The sequence below is a fragment of the Hyla sarda genome, chromosome 3, assembly GCF_029499605.1.
Source record: "Hyla sarda isolate aHylSar1 chromosome 3, aHylSar1.hap1, whole genome shotgun sequence".
Classification (NCBI taxonomy): Eukaryota; Metazoa; Chordata; class Amphibia; order Anura; family Hylidae; genus Hyla; species Hyla sarda.
Genome location: NC_079191.1, coordinates 371,559,945 through 371,577,886, shown reverse-complemented (window position 1 = coordinate 371,577,886; position 17,942 = coordinate 371,559,945). Strand labels below are relative to the sequence as shown.

At 44.1% G+C, this 17,942-nt stretch overlaps 1 protein-coding gene across 2 annotated transcripts in view; it reads left to right on the top strand.

Moving 5' to 3' along the window:
* The window catches only part of FERMT1 (FERM domain containing kindlin 1), a 125,697-nt gene that overhangs the window by 41,280 nt on the left and 66,475 nt on the right, over positions 1-17,942 (top strand). The window contains exon 3 of one of the 2 annotated variants that reach the window (XM_056567829.1): positions 10,751-10,849. The gene's annotated coding sequence lies outside the window, so the exon portion shown is untranslated. Of the gene's footprint in view, positions 1-10,750; positions 10,850-16,528; positions 17,001-17,942 lie in introns of those variants that run through there. The other variant, XM_056567828.1, reaches the window with a different exon arrangement.

Here is a 17,942-nt window from a genome sequence, read left to right as displayed (position 1 = left end):
AAATGGATCCATAGATTCCCATATCTAAAGAAGGCTACCAGACTCATAATCTCTTCAGGAGACTGGGAAAGCTGGAGGAGCACTGTGAGCCCTGCACTGTGTTTTGCCTGCCACCCAGCTTTCCCAGTCTCCTGAAGAGAATATCTGTCTGCAAAAGCAGCAATATTGGAGCTGTTCAGGAGACTGGGAAAGTTGTGTCACATTCATACTGTGTGCCAGCCAGCTTTCCTAGTGCCCTGAAGCTCCAGTAGTGATAGGCTGCCCATCCTTCCTGCACACCTCACAGCAGAAGTGCTACCCCCACACTGATATCTTCTCTCCCCCTCACTCTTCTCTCAGCCTGCAAAAAAATATACATATTTTCTCCCCTGCCTGTATTATCCCCTCTCCCTGCTTCTACACAAACTATTATCTGCACCTGCCTGCTGGACAGTTAAATTACACTTTACCATGACATTGGTTGGCGGCAGGATGTTTAAAACTCCCAGGCAAACTCCGCAGCCTGAGAGTAATGCAATCAGGAAATGTACCCGTAATTCCATAGACTTGCATATGACTTTCAGTAACATTGTGGATAATTATGATTTTACTGTCCGGGCTCAGCTGTTTTACTCTCAAGTTGCAGATATTGTCGGTATCAGGACCTGCCTAAACTCTATTATATTATTGTTGGCATATAAGAAATGTGTATCAATTTTAATTGAAATATCTCTGGCCATTTAGAAGCTATGCTCGAACATATATGTATATATATATATATATATATATATATATATATATATATATATACACAGTGACACTGTGGCAATGGAAGGGTGTATTTCCCAAGCTAACCCTGGAGAAACCTCCACCTGTGGCCTAATTAATGAAATAGCAGAAAGGGGAAGTGTGTTTAAAAGGAAGTCAGACAGAATAGTTGGGGCTCTCCCCAGAAGACAGCAAGGTGGCTGTAGGGGGAGGCAGGGGTCCTGGTGAGGAACACACAGCCCGAGCTGTGAGTGGCCCCAAGTGTAGACGAGACACACAGCAAGAGGTTGCAAACACTGGAGGGTGCAGGAGGCATAAGTTTAACTGGCCGGGAAAAGCTCATCAGTGCACGCTGGATTGTTTAGTTAGTTACTAGACGGTCTAGGATTTTGTTTGTTCCTGTCTTATGTTTTTATTAATCCTGCAACCTGTCTAATAAAGCTGGTGAGGAGCCAGACTTGCATAAAAAACTGTTGTTTGCCTGCTGATTGAAGTGGAAACGTGTCCTGTGGCTGTGTCAAGGATGATCCCAGAGCTATCCCTAGGGAGAAATCTTTACAATATGTGGGAAGCCTATCGGCTGAATTTTTGTGAGGGGCGGGAGCTTCCGCGCCCCCCCCACACACGTTCAGGCGGGGTATAGAGCAATCGAGGTTAGGGGCAGTGGTATATAACGCCCCTGCTCATGCGGGAGGGGCGTACGGGACATTTTGCGGACGTGGCATGGTGAGGATGTGTGTGGTGGATCTCCCGCCGAAAATCATGCAGTGCTCGGATAGCTGCTCACATCTGGTTCTGGTCCCACTGTTGGAAAATAGCTTATGAAGTAAGGTAGGATGGCCACCCGCCTGCTTGGCCTGTGACGTCCCAGGATGTGCTAGGGTGGTACCAGAACCAGCGGGCCATCAGTTTGTGGTTAAGCTTCTCTTGTTCCGCTGTTTACTTACCTGCAAGATAACCATCGCCGGGCCAGTACACACGCCCCCCCTAGCATGATTGGCTGCGAAGCCTCACGTGACTATACTACACTACACTACATAGTGATGCGTCCATAGTTACTGACACTGCTGGGTGACTCCAGTACATACCGACCATGGGTATCTCGCTCATAGCTGGTACACGTTTTCTAACTGATTACCACAGATGCAGTGTCACGTCGGAGCTTCGCGGCCAGCTACTGCTGCCGTTATGTGGCAGTGGAGACCATTGTCATGTTATGGAGGTTGCAGTGCATTGATGTATGCCATTCTCTGTACTGAATTTCATGTTTACGGTGGATCAGTCCGTCCCTGGTTGGGTGGGAGCATTGTTGGGGGTACTCCGGCGCGGCAATTAGCGCTGAAAAGTACTCCTTAAAGAACATTACTGATAAGAGATAGTGATTGCTAAGATGCTGTTCTTGATAGCGGTGGGCACCTGTAAACTAGTGTACCATACTTAATGTCATGGTTTCTGTACATACGCTCATCACGTTACATGGTCATTCGCTAGCAGCCCATACGGCCATACACTTGTAATTCTACCCGCTATTCTACACGAGAGAAGAAAAAAAAATATATATATATATATATCAACGCTTTCACGGCACGTACGCTCCATACGTACACTAGTAACGTGCATACTGCAAGTACATTTACAGCTTACCTTGCAAGTACACTCATTGTGTCTACACGGCTACGATCATAGGCGTACTGTTCACAGGTCATGGCGCGCCATACTTTCATACGCTCATGGGGTGTACATGGTCAACTTGCTTGTCATGTTCATTAAACATGGCATCCATACTATTCATTCGTTCTTGGCTTTGATTATCCTGGCATACCTTGACCTGTTCACACGGGTAGGGCATCTTCACTGTTCGTACCTTTATAACTTGCTTATCGTCTGTACGCTCATGGCCTTATTCTCATACACGCATGGGGCACTACTCGTACATCCACAGTATCTCTACGGCTTCACGCATAGCCTCTACACGGTACACAAGCTCACATTATTTAATTAGCTGTACGTCCGTATCATTCACACTTAGCAATCTCATTGATTCCGTTTCACCTGGTGGTGTTTCTACTCCCATGCTCACTATGGGTGATACTGTCACAAAGGTTACTGACACGTCTTCAGAACGATAACGTTACGAATTCATAGGTGGCCTGCTTACCCGTTATGCCTGCCACGTCTGCAGAGGGAGGCGGCATGCAGGTTATTGTTACTGACACGTTTTCAGAACAATAACATCTCGATTCATAGGTTGTTATACACCCGTTACACCTGCCACGTCTGCAGGGGGTGCACCACGCAATCGTTGCTACTGACACGTCTTCAGAGCGGTACATTACGACACATAGGTGGTGGTTTTACCCAGTATGCCTGCCACGTCCGCAGAGAGAGACACCACGCAAGTTATGGTTACTGACACGTCTTCAGAGCAATAACGTTACAACACATAGGTGGCCTGCTTACCCGTTATGCCTGCCACATCTGCAGGGGGAGGCGGCACGCAGGTTATTGTTACTGACACATCTTCAGAACAATAACATCTCGATTCACAGGCTGTTATACACCCGTCATACCTGCCACGTCTGCAGGGGGCGCACCATGCAACAGTTGCTACTGACACGTTTTCAGAACGGCAACATTACGACACATAGGTGGTGGCTGTACACAGTATGCCTGCCACATCCGCGGGGGGAGACACCACGCAGGTTATGGTCGCTGACACGTCTTCAGAGCGATATCGGTACGACACATAGGTGGCCTGTTTACCCGTTATGCCTGCCACGTCTGCAGGGGGAGGCGGCACAAAGGTTATTGTTACTGACACGTTTTCAGAACAATAACATCTCAATTCATAGGCTGTCATACACTCGTCATACCTACCACATCTGCAGGGGGCACACCACGCAATCATTGCTACTGACACGTCTTCAGAGCAACAATGTCACGCTTCACGGGTTGTGGTATACCCATTATACCTTCCATGTTGCAGGGGAAGACACGGCGCATTTGGTATCACTGACAAATACAACTACATCACGACACGTAGGCGGTTGTATATGCTTCATTCCTGCCACGCCTGCAGGAGGATACACTGCAAAGTTATTGTCATGGACATTTTCACAGGGTTTTTTCAAGCACACAGGTAGTGGCAAGAACGGGAACATAGTTAATATGTAAAATATTTTTGCCCTCTTATTCCTACCAGGTTCATTTTTGCCCACTAAAGGCGTGCCCTCCGTCGCGGTCATGGGCACAATTCTGACCCTTAGGTTTAGTGTAATGATTTCATACAGGTATGTATGGATTGCTGTATTCACGAGCACGAGCTTGAAGCCCCAAACACAAGTGGGAAGCCTATCGGCTGAATTTGTGTGAGGGGCGGGAGCTTCTGCCCCCCCTCCCCCATGCGTTCAGGTGGGGCATAGAGCAATCAAGGTTAGGGGCAGGGGTATATAATGCCCCTGCTCCTACGGAAGGGGCGTACGGGACATTTTGCGGACCCCTCCCAGCCCTCCCTCTTTTTCAATTATCCATTACAGGGCATGCCCACCATCGCGGTCATGGGCACAATTCTGACCATTAGGTTTAGTGTAATGTTTTCATACAGGCACGTATGGATTGCTGTATGCACGAGCTTGAAGCCCCGAACGCAAATATAATTGGAGGAATGAACATCAGCTGCAGGAACCTCAGCTGCAGAGCAATATGAGTTGGTCCTGCAGTCCTCTGAGACCATACCCTAACCTTCCCAGGCCCTGCTGTTTCAGAGCAATATGAAGATTTGTCCATGTTGGCTCGGGCCTATACAACCTAGAAGTCAGTGTGTGCAAATACTTATTTTATTGCAGTTTATTGTGGGTTTTTCCAAACCTAATAAAGTGGTAATACAAAGTATGTGTGAAGAAGGCCAAGGGGTTTAAAAACTGATTTGCCATGTAAAATCTTTACATGAATTTATCTGAAAAAGGTTTCCCTGTTTCCATTAGGAATATGGATATAAACCATCTGTTTACACTGCCACTGGCAGAATTGCTGCTTGCTGTTTGAGAAGAATGGGTATATACATATATCATGCATTGTAAAGACCCTTTCACTTGTTTTCACATGTTATGTTGTGGCCTTCTGCTAAAATGTAAAAACAATAAATCATTCTGCACGCAATATCCTATAATGGGGATTGAAAATTACATTTTAGAAATTTTTGGAAATGTAAAATTGAAATATTGCATAAGTATTCAGATCCATTGCTATGACATTTTCAATTTAGCTTTGGTGGTCTCCTATGTCTCTTAATCATCTTAAGATCTTTCTACACCTTGATCTGAGTCACCTAGGGTAATTCGACATAACTTGGAAAGACACAGCCCTGTCTATATAAAGTCACATAGCTAGCAATACATATCAGAGCAAAAATCAAGCCATGAGATGAGAAAGAACTGCCCGTTGAGCTCAGAGATCTGCACAGATCTAGAGAAGGGTACTAAAAAATTCTGCTACATTGAAAGTTACCATGAGCACAGTGGCCTTCATAATTCTTAAATGGAAGATGTTTGGAACAACCAGATCCCTATCTAGATCTGGGTGCCCCACCAAACTAAGAAATCAGGGGGAAGGGTCTTGGTAAGAAAGATAACCAAGAACCCAATGATCTCTGTGGCTGAGCTCCAAAGATCGTGTGTGTAGGTGGGAGAAACTAAGATTAAACATTCTGGCCTCAATTTTATTTGTCATGTCTGCAGAAAACCTGGCACTGCTCATCACCATCCCTATCATCCGTACAGTGAAGCATGGTGGGTGCAGCATCATTCTGTGGAGGTTTTTTTTCAGAGGCTGGGACAGGAAGAGTGGTCACCGCAGACTGGGCCGAAGGTTCACCTTCCAACAAGACAATGGCTCTAAGCACACAGCCAAGTCAACACAGGAGTGGCTTAGAGACAAGTCTGTGAATGTCCTTGAGTGGCCCAGCCGGAGCTTTGACCTAAACCCAATGGAACATCTCTGGAGAGATGTGAAAATGGCTTCCACGGAAGGTTCCCATCCAACCTGACAAAGCCTGAGAGGATCTGCACAGAAGAATGGCAGAAAATCCCCCAAACCAAGTGTATAAACCTTGTGGCCTCATCTCCAAGAAGACTGGAGGTTGTAATCGCTGCCAAAGGGGCTTCAACTAAGGCCTAAGTAAAGGGTCTGAATACTTATGACGCTGCAAGATATTAGATTTTCCATTACAGTAAATTAGCAAAGATATTCTGTTTTCATTTTATTATTATGGGGTATTGAATGCAGAATAATGGAAATTACTTTAATTTTTTAGTTTTTTATTTTAGCACAAGGCCTCAACATAACAAAATGTATAAATGTGACGGGGTCTGAAAACTTTTGCAATGCATTGAGCCCTGAATGCTCATATTGTACTGTCTTTTATTTTCATTTTTATTCATAGTAAGGGTAGGACATTCCTTTCATTCTTGCACAAGCTTCACACCTAGGAACTAGGGTAATAGAGATTAATAGAGCTACAGGGTCATAGAGATTCACACTATCTACCTTACTACTCCACTTCAAACAACACATTGCGTAGTGTGCCTCAATAAGGTAGGCTTCCTGTCATCTGCAAATACTAGTATTCCGTATGATGTTGTAGTTACTTTTATTTGTTTTTCTATAGTGACTGTGAGGAGCTGCGGCAGATCTTAGGGATCCTTATTCATACGGTTCGGTGAGCAATGCTGATGAATGACTTACTCACACATCCTCTGGTTACAACACTCTCATTTTCCGGGTTTTAACTTAATAGACATAGCCAGTAAGGGTGTGAACAGACAGTGAAGTGTAGAAAAACACTAACATATTCATTGTACCTCTTATAGCACAGCCCAGGATGTAGATATCAGGTTGTTACACCAGGTTAGTAATCTGAGCCACAATACACAAAATATCTTTACTCATGACTAAGTGAAGCCTGTCTGCACCACATTGCTCATGTCTGAATTGTGTTAACCACCCAAACAAGGTATGGAAAGTTCTTACTACAACAACAGAGTTAGGACTGTATTACACAGTGCGGCCCCCGACTGATACAAGCATGATCTTCTAGATTGGCACTTGTTTACTGAGCCTCTACATAGCTTAGTATCCAGTGGGCAGGGCCACACAAACAACTACTGGATCACATGTGGGGCCCTTTACCTCTGTTATTGGCCAAACATGCCCTATTACTCAAGGCAATGTGCGGCCCATGAACAAAAAATTTTTTACATGGCAAAACACATCAGCCAACAAATATGTGTTTGCTAGTTCATTGTCTGCTTTCTGGTCCTAGTACACAGGGCAATTTACAGCCTATTTGGCCACAACTCACCTTAAAGGGATATTCTGGTGAAAAACATCTTATCCCCCTATCCCCTATTGAGTATCAATACAGTCAATGATGTATAGAAAAGCCGTAGATCTATGGATATTTCTATTTAAAGGGGTTCTCCAGGAACTCATACTATGATGGTCTATTTTTAGACCAGTGTAGAAGTAGAAAAGAAGAGTCCAGAGGATGGCACCTTGTGCGTTACCCCCTTGGCCGCACACCATATAGGGGTATGAGAAGGAGATGTGGATCCTGTGCAGAGTACATCTGTCAATCGGAGGAAGGGGTAGAATAACCCCAAAACGTGTTATTGTTGTACATCTAACAAAGTTGCTGAACACTTTTTCTCCGTGGCCTGAGTGTGACACTTCCATAGGACACCTGAGCGCCTACTGCCAAGTCCTTTTCTTCACTCCTTTTCCAATTTTTAGACTAAGCATCAAACTTTAGGGGCAAACATGAAACCATTCTGATGATCTTGCAAAGATTGGACCAGGGGTGTAACTAGACAAAGCTGGACCCCATAGAAAAGTTTTGAATGCCCCTAAACCCCTATATTATCAGGTATCAGGACATTGGCCCTCATTTACTAAGAAAATCGGGTTGTAAGTCTATGTTGCTTTCTTACCCGACTGCTTTTTTCCCCTGGTATTTATTATTATGTCGCATCCTGTTTGTCGCACGTGGGTTTTGTAGGTTTTGGTTTCCAACTCCTCTGAGCTGTCGGGAAAAAATCCACAACAATTCAACAAATTCGGGTTGGAAACCTTAATAAATACGTGGGAAAGCTCAGAAATGTCGGGTTACGCCCCTTTTTCGGGTTTGGGAGAATCCACATCGGGTCCGTCGGGGAAAAATGTCGCATAGTGTCGCAGACTGGCGCAAGATGCGCCAAAAAAACCCGACAAAAGAGGTCGGGTTTAGAATAGTAAATGAGGGCCATTGTGTGCTGATTTCGCAAGGGTATTGGAAGGGTCTTTAATGATCATGAGCACAAACCCCAAGGGATATATTCTGCCAACTGTTAAACCTCCATTGATCATACCTCCCAACTTTTGCTGAGAGCAAAGAGGGACAAGCCACGCCCCCAACCACACCCATTGTCACACCCCCTAATCATGCCCTCAGTCATATCCCAACCCCACCCTCAGTCACTCCCTAACTATGCCTGCAGCTGCAGAATGAGAATACTTCTTTAACAGCAATAATATTGTCAGTCTGTCACCTAACTTTAGGAGGACCTTTTCTACTGACGGACTGAGAACAACCCCCATCATTACCGCTACAGATAATATAGGGGATTTTATACAGTTAATCGGATGACTGACCACAACCATATAAGTGATTACAAACAGTTACATTAGGTGACTGACAACAACCCCCATCATTACCACTACAGACCATATAAGAGATTACATACAGTTATGTCAGGTGACTAACAACAACCCCCATCATTACCACTACAGACTATATAAAAGATTACATATAGTTATATCAGGTGAATGACAACAACCCCCATCATTACCACTACAGACTATATAAAAGATTACATATAGTTATATCAGGTGAATGACAACAACCCCCATCATTACCACTACAGACCATATAAGTGATTACATACAGTTATATCAGGGTAATGACAACAACCCCCATCATTACCACTACAGACCATATAAGTGAGTACACGCAGTTATATCAGGTGACTGACAACAACCCCCATCATTACCACTACAGACCATATAAGAGATTACATAGTTATATCAGGTGACTGACAAAACTCCAGCAGCTCCCTCTGCACGGCCTCTTCTCTTCTTTCTTCTTCTGCGCTCCGGCGTCTGATGACAACACAAGTGCGCCGGAGCACAGAGGAAGAACGAGCCTCTTGTGTCCGCTGGCTAACTGTAACCGGCTTACCCAAGAGTGATTGACAGGGTGAGGAGCCAATGGCTTTCACCCTGTCAAACTTCCCACCGAGTGCCCCATTAAACTGTAGACACCTCATATGAGGGATTTACAGTTAAATGCGGGACATGTGGGGGCCGTTCCAAGACAGCGGGACATCACCCCAAAAGCGGGAATATCCCACCGGATCTGGGACGGTTGGGAGGTATGCTATTGATCAAACACTGGTGACCTATCTTAAGGATAGCTCTACAAGGAGAGAAAACTAAGACAGGATGCTGCCTGGTGTAATACCTTTTGTAAGCCAAAAGATGGTGATGGTCAACTAGTGTGCCCCCCCCCCCCCCATCTTGCCTTGTGGTGCTATATAACTTTATGACGAGTCTTATAATAAGGATGTAGCCTACTGCCGCACCTTTGTAGGGTTTCATTCACCACTTCTCAAATGGTAAAAAATACAGAGACCCACATGCCAAGGCTAGGACAATGGCCACAAATGCAATTTCTTGCAAAATCTGGGTGATAAAACGGTCGGGGACAATGTTCCTCTGATTCAATGCTCAAGTCTTCATCCTTGGGCCTTCTCCTGACCACAGAACCAGGTAAGCATTTATAGTATGTGGTTGGATCTTTCTATCCTCGTACATACTCGACAAAAACAAAGGCTTGACCTAAAAAATGTACATTAGTGCTGACATATACATTATAATATCTGATAGTTGATTGTGATGTCCCACTACAGGTACATGGTACTGTATTACCTGTAGGCCCTGTCAGGTTGAGTCCCTCAGTGACCTGGGGGCTCCCCTGCAGGGACTCCCCTTGTTCTCTTGTTAATTTATTAAATATGGTATGTGTATCTTTAAGAGCATAGACAGGATCCTTATGTCTAGATAGTATACAGGACCTTTGGAGGACTCAAGATCCTGTGTGAGTAAGCCTGTTACATGTTATGTTATGCAGTTAAATGATTTGTTGCAACATGTACTCCCAGAGAGCGCCAGCTTTAACCTATGACCCACAGCTTGACCAATTGGTTTTAGTCCAGCCCCCTCACTATATAAAGGGGTGGCCATCTTTAATTAGCTATCTTTCCTCAGACTCTTCTGAGAGTAACATCAAAGTCTTTGCTGAAGCAGCTACCAGAGAATCTCAGGACAAGTGTTCAGTATCTGGAGATCCACAAAGCTACAACTCTCCAGTAAGTCAAGTCTATGTCTGCTGTCACTGAAGTTAGTCAAGTCCAGTCAAGTACAAGTCAAGTCTAAATTACAAGTCAAAGTCAAGTGTATTACAAGTACTGGTCCAGCAAGCTGCAAGGTCCTCTGGGTACTGGTCACCTCTCTGGGACAATCTGGCCATAGCTGTGAAGATAATTACTCGGGTCTTCTATTCAGTAAAGCCTCCGTTTACCCTCAACTGGTTGTGGACTCTTTATTCACTACTAGCCCGTGGGACAGTGGAGAATCCGGGCGTGTGGTGTTCCGGAACCGGAAAACCACACTGGCGTCACGAACATATAGGGGTTAATACCTTCTGACCCCTGGGGTTAATAACATCTGATCCCAACACTGATCACCGCTACACCCATGGCCCTGCCACTCACCACATGATCATGTACTGTGATGATATGAATACATTTCCACCCTGCCCCCACTTGATTTTTTTATGGCTTGATAGTACATTATAGTTTGTTGTTATTAAAAGATGGAAAAGTCTGAATTCTCCTTATCTTTTGTTTAGATTGGCGATTCCATGGATAATATCTACAGCAGTGTTATGAAGACATTATCCAGGACAAGGAATCTACTTACCAGTGTTGTCATCCTACACATTCCATAGGTGCACCACTGACAGCATCCTTACCCCTGACAAATGTGGACATCTGGGGAAAAACAGTGCAGGAAAAATAGAACTGTCTAGGATTGAGATATTGAACCAAATCGGCATATACTGGTCTCCCATCTAATGGGATCATAGCAGCCATAGCCCTGGCAAGATTCTCTGTAACAGTCATACCTAAAGGGGGACTGCAGCTTATAAACATGTCTTTCCTATGTAAAGCATAGGGGATGAGTGACTGATCTCTAGAACACGGCCCCAAATCTCTCCACTACATAGAGCATGGGGTCGGCATAGCTCAATGCTCGGAGCACCGGAGATACCATAATACAGCACTCCTGTATCTCCAGCGCTCCCATAGAGAATGCATGGAACACACGCTGTCCCCACTGTCTATACCAGTGTTTCCCAACCAGGGTGCCTCCAGGTGTTGCAAAACTACAACTCCCAGCATGCCTGGACAGCAAAAGGCTGCCAAAGGCTGTCCGGGCATGCTGGGAGTTGTAGTTTTGCAACATCTGGAAGCACCCTGGTTGGGAAACACTGGTCTATACAGCAGGGAGATTCGGAGCCCTGTTCTGAAGATTACGGGGTTCCCAGAGGTTGGGCCCACCTCTCCGATCTATTCTGTTCATCAGTGTGTTCCAACCAGGGTGCACTCAGCTGTTAAAAAACTACAACTCCCAGCATGCACGGACAGGTAAATAGGGAAACACTGCTTTATATAGTGGATACTTTTTTTTTTTTTAACGCTGGAGTACCCCTTCAACAGGGATATCTAGAATAAGAAAAATATCGGTGTTTTCTTCCAGAAACAGTGCCACTTCTGTCCTTAGTTTGTATGTGGTGAGCTCAGTGAATGGAGGAATGAGGACAAAGTGTGGTGCTATGTTTGGAAGAAAGCAGCTATGTTTTTCTAATCATGGACAACCTCTTTAAGTCTCGCCATGTGGCTCCATCATTTTTGGAAAGACCTTCAAAGGTTGCTTCTATCTATCTATTTTTTTTATTTTTTATATTTTTTTTGCTCCTGACTTTTTTTTTCCTTCCTTCCTTCTTTTTTTTTTTAACATAAGGGAAACTGCCCCAGGAGCAGAGCTTTAATCTTGTACAGTAGAATCTCCCAATTGCGGACACTCATGGGGAATAAAAAACTGTTCACTATTGAGAAATGTCCCCTATTAGGAAAAATGCTCAAAAATACAATAATTACCTGTAAAACACTATCATAAGCAATATTACAGTAAATTCTCCCAGTGCCGTTTAATCACCTCTTATCCCCCCCCCCCCCCGCTGTATCGTTTCAGCCCCCTTTATACCCTGCGCCACCTTATTCCCCTGTGCCAAATTATGCCCCCCCCCCCTTACCCACATGCCACATAATTTCCCCTTGATCCCCTGTGCCATTTCATTCCCCCTTTTTTACCCTCTGTGTAAATGTATCACCCCCTCTTTATAAAGTGGTACAGGGGGATAAAGGGGGAATGAAATGGCATGGGGGGGGATAGCACAGGGGGTGGTAAAGAGGGGTGATGAATTTGCACAGAGGGTAATACAGGGGGAATAAAATAGTACAGGGGGGGATCAAGAGGAAATGATGGGGCAAAGGGGGTGATGATTTGACACAGGGAAAATAAAGTGGCACGGGGGGATCAGGACAGGAGGGGGGTGAATGATGTTGCCAGCGGACGTACAGAAACAGGAGGCTTCTGCTTCTATGCTGGGGCTGCTGCAGGGGGATGCCCCTTACTGGAGTATTGGCTGAACCCCCTATGGCAGCCCTGTGTAGGGCCGGCACATAAGCCTGGTTGTCTACTATTGGGAGTGTTTTGTCCCCTATTGGGAGTTTTTTGTCCCCTATTGGGAGTGTTTTGTCCCCTATTGGGTGTATCCACAACCACTATTGGGCGTGTCCCCTATTCAGAGGGTGCAAATACATTAAGTCTTATGAGACCCTGCCAAGGAATTAAAAACTGTCCGCTATTGGGAGGTGTCAGCTAAGGGAGATTTTACTGTGCGTAATAGATAAAGGGATTGTGGCATTGTTTATTTCCTCGATGTACTGACCATCTTAGTAATATGAGAACAGTTGGGTAAATAGTTAAAGGAGTACTTCAGAATAGGAAAATTGTCCTCCATACTGCCAGCAGTAAAAAATAAAGATGTACATACCTTCCTCTGCTCCCCCGGGGCCTCCGGTAACCCGCTCCGGTCTCCGCCGCGATCCTCTTCTTTGTTGCTGGTGGTCGGCGAGTCATACTGCATTCAGCCAATCACCGGCCGCAGCGAAGTCCCGACTCAACCGGCGATAGGCTGAGCAGCAGTGTGACGTTTTCGGCCTCTGCAGCAGGTGCCGGGGAGGAAAACGTCACACTGCCGCTCAGCCTATCGCAGGCCGAGTCGGGACTTCGCTGCGGCCGGTGCCGACAACAAATCGTCCTGGTTGTCCTGATAACAAATCTTTTTAGAGTTTCTTGATCCGCCCTCCCTTTCCTCACATTTGAGGGTTTATAGTTTTTCTGACAATTCAGGGAATCGGTCAGATGGGCGGGATCATAATGTTAATTATGGAAGGGACTATCAGGTGATGGGCGGGGTCATACAGTCAGGTCATTCAAGTCAAAGGGATCTGACAGGACCTGATGATGTCATTTGTGCTCGAAATCATGGATTTGAGTCCATTTGGTGCAAAAAAAAAAAAAAAAAAGACCCTGGACAGGTCAGAGCACAATGGCCATGTGAACTTAGATTTAAAGGGTACTCCGGTGGAAAACAAGGTTTTTAAATCAACTAGAAAGTTAGACAGATTTGTAAAATACTTCTATTTAATAATCTTAACTCTTCCAGTACTTATCAGCTGCTGTATACTATAGAGGAAGTTGTGTAGTGCTTTCCAGTCTGACCACAGTGCTCTCTGCTGACACCTCTGTTCGTATCAGGAACTGTCCAGAGTAGAAGCAAATCCCCATAGCAAACCTTTCCTGCTCTGGACAGTTTCTGACACGAACAGAGGTGTCAGCAGAGAGCACTGTGGTCAGACTGGAGAGAACTACACAACTTCCTCTGTAGTATGCAGCAGCTGATAAGTACTGGAAGGGTTAAGCTTACCAATTTAATTTACAAATTTGTTTAACTTTCTTTCACCTGCTGATATGAAAACATTTGTTTTCCCCTTTAAGCCTTCCATTACTTATCAGCTGCTGTGTACTATAGATATACTACAGAAAAAGTTGCGTAGTTCTCTTGTGATGCCACGGGGGGGGGGGGGGGGGGGTTGTTAGTAGAAATACCTGGTCACTTTATGGCACCGTTATCCTATACACGGTCCGAGGTTTGGTGATAGCTTCTCCTGGCCAGACACGGGGAGTAAATGAACACACTGACGTCAGGTTATGGATAACTGTCTTTACTGAGCTGGGTGCAGATGATAATACACTTACAGCTGGCTTTAGGTGAGAGATTGCAGTGTAACCCCTTGGGAGCCCTGTTGCCTTGCTGGGACTTGTGGTGCTTTTACCAAACAGATTAACCTCTTAAGGACTCAGCGTTCTTCTGTTTTTGCATTTTCATTTTTTCCTCATCACCTTCTGAAAATCATAACGCTTTCAGTTTTGCACATAAAATTCCATATGATGGCTTCTTTTTTGCGCCACCAATTCTACTTTATAGTGACATTAGTCACTAGTCAAAAAATCCACGGCGAAACGGAAAAAAATTCATTGTGTGACAAAATTGAAGAAAAAATGCCATTTTGTAACTTTTGGGGGCTTCTGTTTCTACGCAGCGTATTTTTGGGTAAAAATTACACCTTATCTTTATTCTGTAGGTCCATACGGTTAAAATGATACCCTACTTATATAGGTTTAATTTTGCCGTACTTCTGAAAAAAATCATAAATACATGTAGGAAAATGTATACGTTAAAAATTCTCATTTTCTGACCCCTATAACTTTTTTATTTTTCCGCGTACGGTCCGGTATCAGGGATATTTTTTTGCGCCGGGATCTGAAGTTTTTATCAGTACCAATTTTGTGGTGATCAGACTTTTTGATCGCTTTTTATTCATTTTTCCATGAAATAAAAAGTGATGAAAAATACGCTATTTTGGACTTTGGAATTTTTTTGCGCGTACGCCATTGACCGTGCGGTTTTATTAACAATATATTTTTATAATTCCTACATTTTTATAATACCACATGTTTATTTTTATTTAGACAGGTTTTTTTTCTTATGGGAAAAGGGGGGGTGATTCAAACTTTTATTAGGGAAGGGGTTAAATGACCTTTATTAACTTTTTTTTCACTTTTTTTTTGCAGTGTTATAGGTCCCATAGGGACCTATAACACTGCACACACTGATCTTTTACACTGATCACTGCAAAGCCATAGCTTTCCATTGATCAGTGTTATAGGCGGTCGCTTGCTCAAGCCTGAATCTCAGGCTTGGAGCAATCAATCATCGATCGGACACGACGGAGACAGGTGAGGTACCTCCGCTGGTGTGCTAACTGATCGGGACATCGTGATTTTATCGCGATGGTCCCGATCAGCCCGACTGAGATGCTGGGAAGCTTTCTTTTGATTGCCGCGTCTAAAGGGTTAATAGCGCGCAGCACAAAGATCGATGCCACACGCTATTAGCCCAGGGTCCCGGCTATCATTAGCCACCTGGACCGACCGGGTATGATGCGGGGTCACGGCAGGACCCTGCGTTATATACCAGGACCTGCCGCAGGGCGTACAGGTATGCCCTGCGTCCTTAAGAGGTTAATACTGACTTGTGAGATGGGTAGATGAATCCTGGTAGGTTGGGTTCTGTCAAGGTACTGAAGACTTCTCCGCTGGGGTAGGAACTTCCATAGTGCGAGTAATCCCTGCAGAATGACCAGATAAGATTAGATTTGAAGTAGGCCTCTCCTCAGAGCACAAGACACACACACCTGAACCAGACGGTGGCTCAGCTTACACTAGACTGAGGTAACTCCTCCCCCACTACACTATATAGGGGAAATTTTAGGGGTTTACTACTCTTATTTAAGGCTACAGTAACACAGAAAAACAGATATACATATAACAGTAATAGAATTAATTTCCGAAAATATATTATTTGGCAATAGAATGTAAACATAATCAATATAGCAACAAGTCTCTAGTGGGCCCAACACCGTATGCTACCAAGCTGCCCAAGACAGTCCAAAGCCAAAGGACAGCAACTGGTGCTGGGACACCACACTTTCCAGTAATACCACAGTGCTCTCTGCTGCACCCTCTGTCCGTGTCAGGAACTGTCAGCAACAGGAAAGGCTTGCTATGTGGATTTGCTTATGTTTTGCACTTTGGTCAGACTGGAAAGAACTACACAACGTTCTCTGGAGCACTGATAGTCTTATGATTTTTAAATAGAAATAGTTTACAAATCTGTATAAGTTTTTACATTTTAAATGTATAAAGTGCATAGACTGTAGGGGAGGCTTCCGAATATGGCACTTTTGATGTCGCTTTATTTGTTTTTTATTTTTTGGTAATACTTCCCCTCAATGCTAACTAAACAAAATGTAATAATAACAATAATAATAAGAAACCATGCCCTTAATAAAACGAAAGAACTCCAAGCAGGCAATGAAACAACCGGTGACGTACTAGACCAAAGAGTTAAATTCACAGTACACTAAGGAACGCAGCCCTCAGGTGCTAAAGTCCAACTGTAAATCCTTTGCCTGCAGGACACAGCTTTGTGCTCTTAGTGTCACACACACCGCCTTGTTTGTACCTCTTGCGAACATGCCAAGTGGTACAATGCTAGGAAGGAATTTGTAAAACATTCCCAACTATTCACAATATTTAAACCGAGAGGAGTGCACCTAGAAAGGAGTTTACAGGATTCTTGGCTTGCTGCATAGGTGAAGCTGCTAGTCTCATCCCTGACATGCTGCTACCTGCAGACACAGCAGAGCTTCCTGGTGCCAGAAACCTTGGGTGGGACATCGAATAGCAAGTGGAGGGCACTTTCCCGGCTCATAACCTGCCCCCTTTGCTCCTCTTGTCCTCGTCACAGTTGGGTGGAGATTAAGAATCGCTGCTTACCTCAACTGTTTGTTCCTGTCCTCAAAGGAATCCAGGTGGACGCACAGCGCAGAACGCAGGAAACAAAGGTGAGACCACATTTTTACACATTTCTAATCATTTCATATCAGAATCAATGCTTTTATGCGTCCGGAACAAATACTAACATTACAGGGTCACCTCATTCTTATGGCACTAAATAGTACTTTGACATTGTTAATCTAAGGTCATTGTAGCCGTATCATTGTACTTTATGTGATCATTTTATTTTTACTTTTGTTTGGTATCGACTTCTGCTACTTTGCTTCAGTATTCACAATTTGTTGAAAGATAAAAATGAGAGAAAGTGTTTATAGGTAACATTGAGATTGATTCCACCCTCATTCATTTATATATGTTTGACATTTCTACTGGTTGGGTGATAAATCTTAGATCAGTGGTGGTCTTATTGCTAAAATGGGGGTCATCACCCCCAGTATGATTATGGCATGCTCTTTGTCACTTCATGGAACCTTTCCACAAACTATTGCCTGTCTTCCTTCAGTACAGTTTAGTTTTTTACTGTTCTGTGTAATACTGCGATTATAAACTGTGTTTTTCTATCGTATAGACAGTATAGACACTATAGTAGCATTATATATTGACAACATAGTAGCATCATATATAGACAATATAGTAACAGTATAAACAATATAGTAGCATTAAAGTTATAGCCTACAATTATATTTGTCCTTTTCATGCCCCTTTTCGAGTAGTCTGTAGTATAAACAAAGACATTATACAATTCAGAGAGATTCTCTAGGGGCCAGGATTTTTATGGATCATAACTATAATAGCATTGAGAGATGTCATGTTGCTTTATACCAATGGTAAAGGTGTTGTGTACCGCCAGACAATGTTATATGCCGTATTAGGGAAGGTGTAGCTAACAGAGGGAGTTTCCCTGCTTACTTCTTGGCACACTCTATGAGCAAACAGTGAATGGCAATGAAATTTTGTGCCCCCCCCCCCCCCCCATCATGTATTGCTTA